Source organism: Serinus canaria, chromosome 4, assembly GCF_022539315.1.
Source record: "Serinus canaria isolate serCan28SL12 chromosome 4, serCan2020, whole genome shotgun sequence".
Lineage (NCBI taxonomy): Eukaryota > Metazoa > Chordata > Aves > Passeriformes > Fringillidae > Serinus > Serinus canaria.
In genome coordinates, this window is record NC_066317.1 from 13,790,215 (window position 1) to 13,803,018 (window position 12,804).

At 39.2% G+C, this 12,804-nt stretch overlaps 1 protein-coding gene across 2 annotated transcripts in view; it reads left to right on the plus strand.

Annotated features, from left to right (window-relative positions):
• Window positions 1-12,804, plus strand: part of NR3C2 (nuclear receptor subfamily 3 group C member 2) — a 189,777-nt gene that overhangs the window by 144,851 nt on the left and 32,122 nt on the right. The gene's annotated exons all lie outside the window — the stretch shown is intronic.

Here is a 12,804-nt window from a genome sequence, read left to right on the forward strand (position 1 = left end):
GCAGCTTGCTGAGGGACCCTTTGGATCTGAAAGGGACATAAAATGGATTTCACCTTGCAAATTACACAGTTCATCATTCCGTCTGCAGAGGCTGCCTGTGAAATCCAAGTCTTGGGTCCGCATACATTTACATATGTAAGGCACTTGGTGCACAAGATGCTGGCTGTGATTTGTAGGCTTCACTGGCAGATACCCTTATTTTTTATACATTGAAATATTTCAATAATCTGAAGAATAGGTTAATAAGATGACCAGTAATCGGAAATAGTACCTCAGCTTTTTGCCCAGCTTTTCATTTTCTGTTTAAAAACTCATACTAGTAGGGTTTTAAATTGCACTATTATTTTCAGTTACTGGAGCTTATATGGTTTATGTTATCATTGTTCCTATCTTTCTGAGAAAAAAAGAAAGAGACAAAATCTGAAAACCTGGAGAAAACATAAATACAGCAAAAATGTATCCTCTTATTTTTCTTTAGAATTTTCTACTAACCATGATTTCATAAGTTTTAAAGGAAAATAAACCCCTTTGTGTAAGGAACAAGCAATTTGAGGTATACATATGGTTAAATTTTATTTTTCATTTAAACTTTAACTGCAAAGTATTTTGAAATGCCATTAACTTTAATGCATTGTTATTTGCATTTATTATGTAGCATTTTCTTCTGAGGGAATCCAGTCAATAATTTTTTAGCTTGAACATTCAGCTGGGTTTTTATCAGTTCTTTCAACAGAGCTTTAAAAACACCAGCAGGCTGAAAAAGATTTTTAAGTAATAAACAATACTATTTAAGTAATGAGTAACAAACAAATAAATAATATTTAAGTAGGTAATAAATAAGTAACAGATAATAGTAAGTAATAGATAATTTGCCTGTTGCTTATAAACCTGTTGTTGAAGATGTTGTAGGAGCCAATTTATTCAGCAGTTAACTTTACCTACTTTTCTGTCCATGTTACTCCACTTACAGGGCTGTCAAGTATTGGAAGAGGCTGCCCAGGGAAGGATGTTTTCCTTCAGAAACCATGTAGGTCTGGAGCTTAGAAACATGGTTTAGTGGTGGACTTGGCAGTGTTGGGTTAATGGTTGGACTCAATGATTTTAAAGGTCTTTTCCAACCTAAATGATTCTGTGATTCTTGAATATTGTAGATAACTGTGAGAACAGTCACATGCAGCAAATATTAAGAAATTATTTGTGAATGACAGTTAAAAATGCAGAATTATGAAGAGGACTGGTAATGTCAGAGTAATCTCTCGGGCATCAATTAAAAGCAATATTGAAAGTGTGTCCTTGTACTTGGCATTTTGATGATTATTTTATTCTGTGTGCAAAGGCAGCTGGAGAAGATGCACTGTAGGGGTTCAAGAGCTCATACCTCACATCCAGCAGTCCCTGATCAAACTCCTAATCGGGTTCATGCTTTGTTTTTTCACATTTTCCTGGTTCCAGCTCTGCCTTCTGCAAGAGCCCAGCTGCCAGCAACATTTGTCTTGCCTCCAGGAACAGCCTTTCAGGCTTTTGGCGTGGGGCTGCTGGACTCCAGACTTCCCATTCTATCTTCTGGACTCTCCACTGTACCATTCAAGGCACAGCACCCTTGACTGCCAGCCTTGCAAAGGAGCTGCATCCCTGCTGGGCTCCTCTGGGAGTGTGTGTCCCAGCCTGCTTCATGTCCTGCAGTGGTGCTGTGCACGCAGGCTCTGGGGGTGCTGTCTGATTTTGGCTGTGCAGCACTCCCTGTGCAGGTTCAGAGCCTGCTTTTTTCCCAGAGCTTCACATTCTGTTCATGGCGCCTTGCTTTGGTTCAAAACACAACATGGGTGATCACAGGTTTTTAAGAGGAAGATTTTCAGCATTTCTCAAAGTTGTTATGTGCAGCTCTTGGTGATGTTTTGTTTTTTCCTGAATCACCAAATTATCACTTCCACAGTGATATTAATATTACAGTTTTTTTACACAGTGCTGTAAGTCCATATCCTTTTTACTCTTCCTCACAGTAACAGTGTAGTCTTTGCTGTGAAAACCTGCCTGTGTCTCCTGTTCCTCTTTTTCCAGAGCTGCTGGTTGTCACCAGAACCCTGTAGAAACCTGCCTGTGTGGTTTGTGATGATGTATTTCCATTACTCACTTCCCCATCATGAGAGGAGCTGTAGGAGCAGGAGGAACTTGTCCTTTTCACCAAGCTGTTGCTTCATAGAATTTCCACCTGAATAACAGGGCATGAAAATTTAACTTGCCATGCTTGCAACAACCTTGGCCAAAGTAGGGTGGGCTCACAATGCTGAATTGTGCTTCTTGTTATTAATCTATTTTCCTGCTTTTTTCTCCCCACCAACTCCTAAGTGCATGGCTTTCCATTTTTTGTATCTGAGTTTTCCTAAAATAAGTGTGAGGTGTGGCAGGGTTTACCTGGCTCAAAAAGCAGCCCTTGGAGTCCAATGACAGTAGAAAGAACATTTCCCAGCAGGTTATGAAGGGAACCTTGGGCACATTTAAGCCTTAGAAATACACAGCCGCAAGCAGCTGGTGTTTAACAAGAGGGAGGTAGGGTGAAGGCACTGGGTGGAATGTTTCTAAACCACCCAGTACACATCTTCCTGCTCACTGGGGCTGGTGATTTGTGTGCTTTTGTGGTTTTCTGCCATCAGCTTTCCCAGGTCATACAAATGGGTGATGGCAGAGATTTGCCATTGCCCCGGAAAACGGTTGACATTACCTACAGTGTTTTCACTAATGTTCAGGGTGATTTATTGAAGCAGGAGATTAACAGGGCTATACTCTTTTTTCTTTTTTAATGACTAATCATGAACTAGATGGTGAAAAATATGGCCAAGATGACTGCAGAAGATAAACAGCCTGGTCGTATTTCACAGGTAGCTTTCCTGTTCTGGGAAGTGGGGTAGATAATTTCTAGAAGATGAGGGACAGACCAGCAGCATTCAGTGTATTAGAAGCAAGGTCATCTGACAGAAATCTAAGTTGATAAAAATTGGGGATATGGAAGTCATACAGATGAGGAGACAAAGGATCTCACAATTTGTTGCTTGGGGGGGAAAAAAAAAATCAAGTGGGAGTGTGGTAATGACATAGCCAGAAAGACCAAAGAGGAAAGGGCAGCACTTACAAAACTTAGTTAGCAAGAACAAAAACAAAACACTCTTTAGCATGGAGTGGAAGTCTGAGCACTCAAGATGTAGAATGAGAGGTGCTGTGGCACAGTTTGGTTTTGAAGGACTCTGAAACACTTGTTGAGAACCTTTGTGTCCAATGTAAATATGAAGTTTTATACATAGTAAGTATCTGTCAGGGTTTCATCATGTTGTGATCAGGATGGAGGGCACATAAATCATGTAACAGACATGGAACATTGGGTATCAACCCAAATAAAAGCAAGAGAGAAGACTTGGATGAAGAGTGCCTTGCAGAAGGCTGGATGGGAATGGGTGTCTTGGGAGGAACATTGTTGCTTGGCATAAGGCAGAAAACAGTGACCATAGCCAAGAGTACTCAGTCTGGTGCCGTCAAAATCTGTTCTCCAAAGTTTCCTTAACTTCCTTTTTAATCAAATTATTACCAATGCTCACAGTTTAGGCTGTTGGTGTTCCATTCCAACAGGTGTCTTGGAGTTGTAAGTGATCTCATCTTCGCATTTGTTGTTGACATTTTACTGCTTGTCTTTATTTGATATCAAATAAAATAATCAAAACCACTGATGCATTTAGTAGAAAGCTCTTAGCTCAAGAATTATTGAATTTGCCATACGCTTGAAGAATGAATAAATAATCAGTAAAAAATTAGTTTTGGGAGCATCTGAAAAGGACTGATTAAGATTGGCTTTCATCAACATTCTAATTTACTTTTGTATGCTTTTTTTTTTAAGGCTTTGTTTATTGGATGATTTAAATATTTAGTAAATACTTTTCTTTTGAAATTAAAGAAGAAGTACAAGAGAGAGTTTTATATACCAAAAATGTTAGATGTGAGATTGTGTTATGTGATTTTGGGATTTAATATGCAATATATATGGGGGAAATTTTTCATACTTTAGCCATTTCTCATTAAAAAGCTTTATCAAAACCAGCTTGATTTGATTTTAACAGGAAACCACTAATTGGCATTTGGTGAAAGTTGTTCCCACACAGGGAGGAGTACCCCTATGAAACTGTTATTTTTCATTTAATTATCACTTTGAGGATAGCTGAGAAAAAAGCAAATGTGTTAGACATTTTCCCTGACAACCTAAATATTCCTGTAAAATGCACTTTGGATCTTGGCTTTCCTTTGTCACTTCTGTCCGCTGTCTCTTCATGAATGCTTAGCCTGAAACTCAACTTAAAAAAGAGATTAATTCCTCTGTCTCCTACCCAAACACTCCCCAGTGCTTATCCCTGTCCCACATGATAGACAGGTGGGTAACCTGAGCTTCACCCTTGGGTTAGACCTCAAAATACACAAGACTTGATCTGGGCTTTCCCCTGAAGATTTTTGAGACAATTGCTGTGTGCAAACATTGGTGTGAGGTGCCACCTCCCTGCAGGTGTTTGCATTTCACTGCTCAGTATCTCGAGCCATAAGTGTAATCAGAAGAAAATGTGGATTTTTCATTGAAATATCATGAGATTTCTCATGAAGTGGGCATATAATTCCTCAGAACAGTGTTCTTCCAGAGTGGTTCCTGGTTATACTGAAGGACATCTGGAGTAGAGTCCTGTTGAGGCTCCAGTAGTAATTGTAATGATTATGTGTATAACAAAGTAGGGACTAAATATGTAAATCCACAAATTTGGATCAGAACTCAAAAGCATCTTCAGTTCCAGTGTTGGAAACCAATGTGATGGCATTTTTGGTACAGACTGGGATGTTGAGAAGTGCAAGTTGAGGCATGGGGAAATGGGATAACTGAGAGCAGCTGCTGAGGGATGGCAGGGAAGAAAGAAGAGAACGGTTGTGTTATGATCATGAGTTAAAGTCGGTGAGGTGGAATTGTTGCAAAAATAGGCAAAGTCTTGTGTGATGCCAAGGAATCACTCTGTTTCTTGTTTGAGCTGGCAAGTGTGGGCCTGAAGATTGTGTCTGGTTTCAGCACTTCTGGGCAGGATGGTAGGGATGGGGCAGCCTTGCAAAACTGTCGTGTTCCGGTGCCAGTTGGTGGGATTGCAGTACCTGGGGTACCTTTGTGAAGGACGTGTCTCTCATGTCTTCCGGGCCTTGTCCAATGTGAACATATCTGCAGGTCCCTTTTTAACCTGTTCTTTTTTTTCACATCAGGTCTTTAAATTTGGAAAGGTTCCTTTACGATCTAAACGGAATCTTCCTGAAATTTCATATCATGTATCTGAAGAAAGGTGTGTACAGATTATAGACTGTACAGGAAAGAACAAGGATAATAAGATGCTTAGGAAAAGAAAAAAGAAACAAAGAGTCAAAGAAACTCATTTCATGTTAGTGTAGAATGGAGAAGCTTTAAGAAGGTCATGATACCAGTCTTTCAATTCAAAAAGTGGTGTAAAAGAGAACAGGAATGATAAGTTGTTCTTTTTGGCCACTGGGAGAATGATGGGGAGAAATCAACTTTACTGCAGACAAAAATGATGCAACATTGGAGGTGTTGGGAGAACACTGGGTGGTTAGATAGTGGTGGGATATTGTGGAATTCTCTTTATTGGAGATTAATAACATACTGTGTTGGGCAAAGTTTGGTTGATCCTGCTCAAGGCGATGGGATAAACAGCTTCAGATATATTGTTTCTGTGCTTTACAGGCCTGTGCTCCAGCAGCATTGCACTGCATCATTTATTAGAATCTGTTCCAAACAAAGCAAAATGCAAACGTTTCTGAGGTTGCTCTATAAGTAACCAAAGTAATATTTACCTAGTTGCAGTCTGCTTTATTAGTAGTTTAAATCCAACTAGAATAATGAAACAAAATACATCCAGGTGAAAATAATGAAAATAGTACACAGTTACTATTAAGATGTGCATCAGAAGCTCTTTCTTCTATCTGTGTTGTACCTGCCTTTTTGGTATGCAGATGTAAACCAAGAGTAAGAATTGCACTTATGGATGGTCCTGGCTCTTTGCAGGGTCTGACCAAAGGCAGATAAAATGTGACATTTCCATTCATGCACGTTTACTCCTTGTCTTTAAGCTGTCCAATCCTGTCAGATTAAAGTGTTATTTATTAATTAGTAAACATGACATTGTTACAGTTATGCCTTCCATTTCATTCCACTGAATTCAATCATTAAATTGGAGCTACTTGTCCAGCAAAAACTTCTTTCTTCCAGTGGAGGATAAGAAATTAGGAAATTTTCTTCACTTTAATTAGACTGCTGATTCCTCAGGCTGAACAGCAAGTGATAGCATTTTCTATCACTTTCTCCTCTGGGTCACAGCTGTCAGAAACAGATTTTAAAATTTATTTTGCCATGTGAAGCCAGAGCCTTTGTTTTCTTCCTTACCAGCTGCAGTCTTGCTTTCTTTGCATATTTAGACAGACTACCGGGTCTCTTCAGCATATCCCAAGCACTACTGCAGAAATCACCCTTGAAAGGCCTCTGCTTTGCAAGAGTCAAGTCCTTTTGGCAGTGTGTCTTACATGATAAAGTAATTTTGTGCTCTCCTTTTAAGTCCCTGCACAAGTTGTCCCTGCTTCAGTAGTTGCTTTTCGTTTGCTTCCTCCCCTTGGTCTCTCCAGTTAAAGCAGTGACTCATCTGCTTGCCTGTGTGCCTCCAGATTTGTACCTGATCCTTCCTCTCACACATGGCACAACAGGAGTTGGACTCGTGGATCCTTGTGGGCTCCTTCCAGCTCAGGATTTTGTGATTCTAACACTTGGGCTCACATTTAGAGGTTCTTCATCTTCTGGAGCTACCTGAAAATCAGTGGTTTGCTTCCCAAAGTGGATAATGGGTTTTATGGAAGCTTTAGGGTCCTATCTTGGTTGTTCCTTCTGTGTTTCTGGAAGAAAATAAGCATGCTTGAGTGCACTTTGTAGGGAGAGTGAAATAATGCTGTAAGATCTAGTTTGCATTACTGCTTTTCACTTTATTCCATGCATACCCAGGCATATGTGTGTGTGTATATATGAAGTCTGTATTACTGTCTAGAAAATTCTCAGCAAAATCTTATTCCCATTGTGCTAGACAACTAAGTGAAAAAACGTCTGTACCAAGATAGCTCAAAATTTTCATGTCAAGATACAACAGATTTGGGGGAAGGGAAAACACTATTTGTGGTAGCAGTAAAATAGCTAATGAGAACAGATGTCAGCTCATTGAAGTAAGTGAGGCAAAGTCACCAGGCAAACATGATGAAAAGATTCAGAGGAGAGAAGAGTGGCATTTTGATGGAGCATTTATCTGTACAGAGGTGGAGGCGCTGAGTGAAGGCTCAGAGAAGAATCTACCTTGAGTCAGAGCTGCCTTGAGGGGAGAATTGGCACCTTTGGTAACTGTGGTGCAGCAAGGTCCTGAAGGTTGTTTCTGTAGAGCAGAGGGAGATGGTAATGGCAGGGTGTGCAGGGAAATCCTTAAACATTTGGCATGGGGAGGAAGGGAGAAAGCTGGCAGCTGTGGAGGCTGGGCAGGAGGTGATGGTTGTAGCTCAGGTGTGGAGCTTGGGCACTGGACCTCAGTGGAGTAACTCAAGTGTTTGAAATGCAGGTGTTCACTGGCTTGGGTACAGAGTTACAGGTGGCCACAGTGAGTTTGTTTTGCAGCATATTGTCTACCCTCAGGCTGCCTGGACTGTTAATGGTCCAGCACATGCTTAGAAATAATTCCAAATTACACCTCCTCTGAAGTGCCTATAGTGATTAGCACCTTCCCTGCCTTGTCTTTTACATTGTGTATTTACTCCAATTGCTGCTTTCTCTTCTCCTTTATGTCTTTTTTAAACATCCAAACATCCACCACTTTTTGTGTCCTCTGCTGTGTCCATTCTGGTTTCCCCTCTCTCTTCACTGAAACTCTCTGCTTTACATATGTTTTTATAATGTGCTTTTGATATCCCCAATGGATTCAAACATGCATAGAATATAATAAAAATCTGTTGGGTCAGGATCAGCTTGGTCCTGGCTCTGGCAGAGCTTTATAGATGTGATTAAATAAAAATCTTAGTCATCTAAATTGTGACTTTAGGTATACAAACAATAAATGATTTTCTAATGGACATCAAGGCAAGCTGTGAATATCATCTTTAAGAAAAAATAAATTTAGATTCCAGGAGATTGTCATCGCAAGTCTTGTGATTCACCCTACATAGAACTTCAGACTTAGCTTACTTTTTTTACTTTCAGAGTAGTGGAAGCAAGCGTGAATCTGCAGAACCTTTTACATTGTTCATCTTCTAAATTTGAACACTAATACAATTCTACAAACAAGATACTACTCTCTTAGAAATCTGCTGAATTAAATCATAATATTTATGGGGGTTTATCTACTATTAAAAACATTTTGTTCTTCAATGTTTCTAGGTTCCCTTTTTCTAACAGTAATGTGATGAAAATTATTAATTTTGAGCCTATGAAAAATAGGGATTGCATGTGTGGAGTCCATAACTTAATTTTTTTATATTCCCTGGGCACAAAGGGAGTATATAAGGCATATAATTTGCATGAATTATCTCCCTCTAGACCCAATTTGTATAGCAAGTGTAAATTTACTGTGAGATTTTTAAAAAGAGTGTGGTAGTTTACCTACCTTGTGGCTACCCTAAACCATCAAGCTTTGCCCTTAAAAATAAGGATTTCTATAATTTGTTCATGTTAATTTGTAAGCTTATGTTCATGTAAATTTGTATTCCAAAGCTGCTTTACAATAGGGCCACATCCAGATAAATGTCCTGTTATTGGACCTAGAGTAGTATTCCCTGTTGCAGATGACTAGAAACCTACTCACTCAGCATTTTACAGATGGCACAAAAACTCTCATCCTGAGATGGCAGGATCCCTGTTTCATCTTCAAGAAAGGAGACTTCCATGTAAGGGGTCAATACTAAGGAGCCAAATGACTTGTATCTTATTTGTTCCATTATTTATTGTTAGAACTACAGAGAATGGCTATTGGAAGTGCCTTTTTAAAATCCAGGTTTGTGACTTTTCAAATGTTACACCTTATTTCTTTTAATTGGAGCATAAGAACCACCTAAAATACTCAACAAAGGTCATGACGGATATTTGAGATTTTAAACTTGGGTGTATCTGCAGGGTCTTTCCCTGTTGATTGTTTTTCTTCACCTGTTACTCTGTCTCAGGTGATTGAAAAATAGGAGAATTATAATATGATATTCTGGCTGCAGTAACACTGAACAGGAGGGCAAGAAGTCCTGGAGTCAGGACTTCATTTTCATTTGGATGAAACCCTTGTCCTAACCCCAGACAGGCTTCAGACTTCAGCTTTGTCACTGGGAATGCCCCATGCTTGCTCCATCCCCTGGTCAGTGTGGAGAGCCAGGGATTTCTTGAGTGTTTTCAGGGAGTAATCCTGACGAGTGGCTTTACTCTCCATTTCAGAAGTGGCTTAGTCAGTTTTGTAGCTGGTATTGGAGTGAGAGAGCAGATGTGAAAAACAGCTTTTAAAGAGTGCCTTGGAGTATGTACTGCTCAGTTTGTATTTAATCTTTACTTGTTGGTTTCTGTGGGAGTTACCAAACCAGTTGAGCTACAGCGCTGGCATGGAGCCAAATGAAAAATACAGTTTTCTTCACTGTAAACATGACTGTCAAGCAGTAATGTTTTTCTCAGCTTCATTTTAAAGGCATTATAATGGAAGAAAATGAAACTAAAACACATTTTTATGCCAGTTTTATACGTGGAAGAATTTTTTTTTTCTTTTAATGAAAAACTCTTAGAGAATAGGACATACAAACTTATGTTTTAAGTATGTTATCAGTTATCTGTGCTGCAGGATACTTGATGGAGTAGGTAAACCAGCACTTTTATTTTATTCTGGTGTAGTTATGGTGCAAATGCATTTTTTTGCCTCTGTTAACATTAAAAATGTGTAGAGTTCTTTTTTTAGTCCTGTTTTGATAACAGAAAAAAAAATAGTGCCTGAGAACTTAATGAATAATAGCACCAAACACTAATCTCTATATCTTCAGGCTTATTTTTAAACTCTGTTTTCAGTGTCCAATGGCTCTGTTAACTCATTATCAGACATTCAGCTGAGCTTGCTCATCGTTGCTTTGCTTTTGGGATTTATTTTGTTGAAAAATCTGTAAGTCCAGCTTTGTCTTTCTAAGATAAATGCAAACTATATTTAGTGCTCAGAGTGATTTCACCAGGACATCCTCATGTAGGTGCAACTGCACCTCATGGGGAACAACTGCATTTTCATTTCCTTTTCAGGGCTGAACTTTCCAGGGTTGTCTACTTTCCCTATAAGTCCCTCTGTTTTATTTTGCAGAGTGAGGAAAATGCTCGTTTAACAAAATGATCAGCTGTTGCTTTGTAAAATGGATTTTTGGGTACTAGAGTTGAAAATGACATCTTGAAGAATGGATGTTGCATCCATGTGGCTTGATACATCAGAGAATAAACAAATCCTTCAGTTGTGCTTTGTTGTTTGAATGAGTTTTTTTAAGAATTTCATAATAGAAAAGTAGGAAATAGGATCTGAACAGACTTTTAGAAGGATCTTCTCACAATTCTTGTGTTTTGAGACGGATTAAGCTGCAGTGAAACCTTTGCTGACAGATACTTGTCTCACCTCTTCCTTATAACTTCAAATGGATGCAATAGCAATTGCAATAGCTATTCCTATGTAGCCTGTGCTAATTCTTTTGGTAATTAGGAGGTTTTTACGTAGATGTGGTTAGCTGAACAAAAGAACTTTAAATTTTATTAGGAGAAGTACATTTTTATTTACATATTCAGTCCTTTTATTAAAAAATTCAACTTGCCTCACTTGGTCTGTATGTCTGCAGGCATGGAGGAAATAAGGAATTCTCAAAAGCAGACATACATCCTGAAGTGAATCAATGAAATTAATTTCCTTCACCTAATTTTCTCCAGCTCTCAGAAGCAAAAGTGATAAAAGTTAAACAAAGATCTCTGAAGTTCTGTGTAGGCTATCTGAGGGTTGTTTGCACTGAGATCAGCCAGGAAGATCCTTCATGGTGTGATGGAAATGACTACAAACTGATGTTGGGATTTCGGACTCCCTGCTCTGTGCAGGATGTGCTGCAATAGCAGCAAATTTTATTTTTACCTTTTGAATGCCATAGTCAAGGAGCTTCTCTTTGGGCACTTTCAAGATCTTGTGTATGAGTAGTAACATCACTGTTTTCTGTAGCAGTGCCTCATGTTTACCCTAATAAATAATATTTTCTGTTGAGTCTTGGGATGAACCATCTCCTCTAAGTTCAAGGCACTGTCCTGGCGAGGAAGTGTTGAAAACAACAGGCTATTGTTGCACTTGGGTGTGCATTGTCCAGGCCCCTGGGCGTCTGTATCCTGCCTCGCTCATTCCCAGCCACTGGCTCTGGGCAGGCAGCCCCAGTGTCAAGGAAACAGTGACACATTAATGGCTGCTGTCACCAGAAATGGTCTGAAGGCAGCAGCAGCTCTGCTGTTGATGGGGGTTTCTTAAAACATTGGTTTGTAGAAGAGTAATGAGGTGCTTCTGTGGGTCTCACTGGGGAGTTTCCTGCACCGTAAATAAGAGGAGGAGGAACAAGAGCATAGAGCAAGGTTTGAAGGCATCCCAGGAGGAAGTGGAATGGCATGCTGAGCTAGAGTGGAAGTGAGCATTTTGGACAGGTGGAAGTTGTCCAGAAAGGATCCTGGAACTGAAGAAAAGGAGTTATATTTAAGGAAAGACAGGGGAGGGGAATTGATGATGGGAAGAAACTTCAGGAGATAAACTTGGGAAAGGATATGGGCTAGGAAAGTGCTATTTGCAATAGTATTCCAAGTGGGAAAGAGATAAGCTTGTATTTACTGATGCCAGTAAAAGGAATGTTGTAAGAATCAAGAGAGAGGAAGATAAAAGTCCAGACAAGGGTTTTAGCTGTGTCCAGATAGATAAGAAAGATTTCATCTGAGAGAAGTTACTCTGAAAGATCTGCTAACATTTAAATGTAGTTCATTATTTCTTAATTTTAAAGATTATTTGTTGTTGTTGTTACGTTTCCCTATTGCAAAAAGGGTGATGGTGGGTTTTTGGTTTGGTTCTTCGTGTGTGGTTTATTTAACAGAATTGTCTTGATTTTTAATTCCAATTATTTTCTCATGCTATGGCCGAGTTGGGAACGCAGCCCACAGGGAATGGTGGCTGGCCTCTCTTCAAGGAGTCAAAGCACTGCAGTGTTGCTGGCTTCTAAGAGTACTTAGTAAAGAAAAGTAGGGTGGGTAGAATTAAAAAAAAAAAAAAAAAGGAAATTAAAGAAAAGCGAAGGCAAATCATCAGAGACATTGATAGCAGTGATAAAGGTGTTACATGAAGTTCAGTTTTTCTTCTTTAAGTGGAAAAATATTTAAGCTTTAAATATCCAAGAGAAATGGGTAAAGCTGTTATGGACATATCAAAGCAGCAAAAGGAAAAGGGACTTGACTAACTTGAGCTGTTCAAAATGGATTGACTACATTTCAAGTTAAAGCAAAAGCTTAGGAGGGCTCTGGGTCTGCCAATATTGTGCAGATTTCTTTTGATGACCAATGCAATGCAGATCATGAATTGCAGTCATGTAGGTGATAAGTGATTACAGTTCTGAAATGTTTAGTTGGCACTGACCACAGTAACTAGGATGTTTTATGCATGTCTGTATGGAGGCAGATACTGGACATTCTGTCATGTA